The 4284-nt window shown below is 46.8% G+C and overlaps 1 long non-coding RNA gene across 1 annotated transcript; it reads left to right on the top strand.

Annotated features, from left to right (window-relative positions):
• The first annotated feature begins 604 nt into the window (after positions 1-604).
• LOC148662479 (uncharacterized) lies at positions 605-3702 on the top strand. The gene is made up of 4 exons (XR_015936816.1): positions 605-2924; positions 3006-3158; positions 3366-3543; positions 3627-3702. It is a non-coding gene; the product is annotated as an uncharacterized LOC148662479 (long non-coding RNA).
• The last annotated feature ends 582 nt before the right edge of the window (positions 3703-4284 follow it).

The following is a 4284-nucleotide window of genomic DNA, read 5'->3' as shown; positions in this document are numbered from 1 at the left end:
GTTCCCTCCTGTCTCCAAACATTCAACTGAGACGGGCTTTTTAACTAGTAACAAGTAGCAGGTTTATTCTTTATTCCGGTGCTGAAAAGAGAAGAAAGAAAACACAGCGCTTCGTCAGGTGTGAGCCCGATTCTTGAACGGGTGTTGCGGGTGTTGACCGCCCTCTAGCGTGCCCTGCAGGACCTGCCCGCGTGTAGCTCAGGCAGGCAGCGGGAGTGATCGGCACACAGGGAAGACCACGGCCACGCCCGATTGGCGCAGAGGCAGGCGACGAGGGACACACCTGACTGGTTCATGGGGCGGGGGAGAAGACGGCGGAGGCTCCTGATTGGTTCACAGAGCGGCCAAGGGAATTTTCCCATTGGTCCAGAGAGCGGTCAGCAACACACTCCTGATTGGTCCAGAGAGCGGCCAAGGGAATTTTCCCATTGGTCCAGAGGGCGGTCAGGGGAATTTTCCTATTGGTCCAGAGGGCGGTCAGGGGAATTTTCCCATTGGTCCAGAGAGCGTTCAGCAACACACTCCTGATTGGTCCAGAGAGCGGCCAAAGGAATTTTCCCATTGGCCGCTCTCTGGACCAGCTCTTTCCTGAGTTGATCGAATGTCGGCTTTAGGAAATCTTATTTTTAAACCGAATTCACTTTTACGTACTGTTTGCTGCTTCTTATCCTTGTCACACAAGTGCCTTTTAAATCTATATTATAACTATTTTCAGATGCATTCTTCGGAAACTGAACTTGCGTTTTCAATCAAGTTTTCTGGACTCTTAATTGCTTAATTGACGGAGTCTCCTGAATGGCCGAGGTGCGATCGCACCCAGGTGGTGTGAGAGAGGTCTGGGGCCCAGAGCGGAGGGAAATGTCATTTGTCGGATCAGATCACCGGAGAGAGAGAGAGAGAGAGCGGAGGTCCTGTCGTGAACACAGCAGAGCTGACTGGGCTCGGAAGCAGAGGTACCGCGTGTGGGTGATGTACAGTGTTCAGCACAAACTTCATACTGACCGCTGTGGGTCAGTTATAACGAGCTCTCGGAGAGCAGTCTGCTGTCTGGAGAAGAGCTACAGCTCTGAGCTCAATGCTACGAAAAACCCGTGCGGAGTGAAGCTGGAGACCAGCTGAAATCGTGCTTAATACACAAAGGGCTCAGTATTGTTGTCCTAATTAGCACGAACTACAAGACGCTCTGGACAGGGTCGGAGCATTTCAATTCATTTAAACCGTAAATGAATATGTAGAATTATTACTTTGTGTGGTATTTATGTATATCGGGAGGTTCTTTTTAATTTAAGAAGGTCAGTCATGCTCAATTAGACCAGATGAGGGTCCGAGATGACTAACGCCATACTCAAGTGCAATTCATCACGACACCAACGAGAGCAGCAGCTGCGGGTTTGAATTTGAACGCGAATCCTATTGAAGAGGCTTTTATTTGCTTTTATTTGTATGAAGATTCATACGGAGATCCTTCATAGGTAAGCGAACGTTTTTCGCGGTTGTATGTATGATATATACATTTGTGTGTGTGCGCGCACACAAGTCTTCTGCACATTTAGGGGCGACGTGTTGCACTTTCTTACTTTGTTTTTAATGTGTGTAAAATTGGAGACCAGCTGAACTTGTGCTTAATACACAAGGGGCTCCGCATTGTTGTCCGGATTAACACGAACTACAAGACGCTCTGAGTCGGAGCATTTCAATTCATTTAAACCGTAAATGAATATGCTGGTCAGGTTAATAGAACTATGACTTTGTGTCGTGTTTATGTATAACGGGATGTTCCTGCTCTTAATTTAAGAGGATCATTCGTGTTAAATTAAACCAGATGAGGTACGAGACTACTGCGTTTGAATTTTAACGCGAATCCTATTAAAGAGGCTTTTATGTGCACTGATAAATAATGATTCATCCGGAGATCCTTCATATGTAGGCGAACGTTTTTCTCGGTTGTGTGTATCATATACATTTGTGTCTGAACAGGCTTCAGCACTTTAAGCAGCAACATGTAATGTACTTTAATCTGTTTGTTTTTAATGTGTGTTAAGTTGGAGACCAGCTGAACTTGTGCTTAATACACAAAGGGCTCCGCATTGTTGTGCTCATTAGCACGAACTACCAGACGCTCTGAGTCGGAGCATTTCAATTCATTTAAACCGTAAATGAATAAGTAGAACTATTACTTTGTGTCGTGTTGATGTGTAGCGGGATGTTCCTGTTTTTAAGAGGGTCAATCATGCTAAATTAGACCAGATGAGACTTCAAGTGCAGTTAGTCGTTGAACAAACCACAGCAGTAGTTGCGGGTTTGAATGTGATCTGAACGCGAATCCAATTATAGCGGCTCTTATTTGCAGTGATAAACGATTTAGCTCTTTCGTATGTAAGCGAACGGTTTTATTTTTCGGTTGTATGTGTCTGCACGGACCTGAGGGCGTCTGATCAGGGGAGCTACACAGTGAGGGACCTTCAGGGAAACACCATCAGCACTGCGATCGTCACTGTGGAGGGTGAGCAGGTCTACAGCAGGGGGACTAGAGGGGTCTCCACTCCTGACAGAGGGGGTTCTTATATCGCTCTCTGTCCTGATGGTCTTCCAGCTCCACTCACTCTCCTGGTCTGAGAATTGAGAGGCTCAGAGAGACGGACTGTCCTACTGCACCACCAGAGACGGAGGAGAGAACCCCATCAGAAGAGGCACCAGACTGCTTACAGGTGGGACAAATCCCACTCTCTTCTTTATCTAGGGTGTGGCGGGATGTGATCTCAGTGTTGAGAGATGAAAATATTTTCCTGCAGCTGTGTGGGGGTGAGTTCAAACTGGGAAGAGAGCCAGACTGATACCTCGAGGAGGAGAGAGCAGTGGTCCTGTGAGTCTGCTTGTGCTCTGTGTGGGACATCCTGACGGTCGGTCAAGGGCAGATGAAGGAGGTGTGTTTAGTCTGTGAATCCTCTGGAAAAATGCAGACGTTGGTTGCATTACTTCCTTGTGGAAGTGTTTATTCCCAGCAGGTGGGTGGAAGTTGGAGCTTGCTCTTGGATGGGTCATATCTACACTTCATTACACAAAGGCTGGTGGAGGTGGGGAACAAGCTGCCCGGCCATGTTGTTGAACCCTGGCTTCTCTCGTGATCCTCCAGGCTTGTAACTCCTAACTGCCAGAGGGTAAGATGGGCCTGATGACTCCTCCTCTTTGTGACCTGTCTTGTCTGTTGTAGGAAAAAACAACTCATTGTAGTTCTTCCTCAGTCTCATCTTCCCTCATGTTCCTGTTTGCTGAATAAAGCTGGGCAGGAGCATGAAATTAGCAATGACACTGAGGAGGAGAACTCGCTGCCTGTGCTGAAGGGTTTCTGGTCTTGTAATTTACAGGGAAAGGAAGAAGAGCCCACCCTGATGTGTTGATCACAGCACAAGTGAGTCTGATCTTCACCCTGTTCTCTGCTCTCCTTCTGCATGTGTGTCCACTGGCTCAGTCACCGAGCAGGAGAGAGAGGTGAGTGAGGCGGACCTGTCCTGTATTTATACAGTCTAGAGACGCACCTGTCCTGTATTTATACAGTCTAGAGAGGCATGGTGCAGGGACACACCTGTCCTGTGTCTATTTATACAGTCTAGAAAGGCGTGGTCCAGAGACACACCTGTTCTGTATTTATACAGTCTAGAGACACCTGACCTGTATTTATTTATATAGTCTAGAGACGCACGGTCCAGAGTCACACCTGACCTGTATTTATATAGTCTAGAGACGCACGGTCCAGAGTCACACCTGTCCTGTATTTATATAGTCTAGAGACACACAGTACAGAGTCACACCTGTCCTGTATTTATACAGTCCAGAGTCGCAGTACAGAGCAGAGACAGCTACTTCACTGTTGGGTTTAGTGTGGACGTAAGTTTGAGTATTACCAGCTATACTGAGCATATGATAATTTTAATATCCGACCAGGTATGAGTATGTCAAAGTTTATTATTGTTCAACTCCAATTCTCCTCGCAAGCCCACATGATTCCCTGGAGAACGGAGATGGACGTTTGGACCAGATCAGTGGAAGTCTGCAGGTGTTGCTTCATGAAGGACGATTTTGTACCAAAACGACTGAAAACCCGACAGTTAACGAGGACTCCTTTTCTGGATATTCTCTGTACTTGTTAACCACTAAACCAGACGGTCTCTCCAGTCTGCTTCCTGAATAATTGGTTAATTTGCCTATTTCCCATGCTGGGAATGCACTGGGATGGTAGGTCACTAAACCAGTTTCTTTCCTAAATATCTTTTTGCGTCTTCACTA

Source organism: Lepisosteus platostomus, chromosome 5 (assembly GCF_059453375.1).
Source record: "Lepisosteus platostomus isolate fLepPlt1 chromosome 5, fLepPlt1.hap1, whole genome shotgun sequence".
Lineage (NCBI taxonomy): Eukaryota > Metazoa > Chordata > Actinopteri > Semionotiformes > Lepisosteidae > Lepisosteus > Lepisosteus platostomus.
This window is presented reverse-complemented; position numbering and strand designations above follow the sequence as displayed.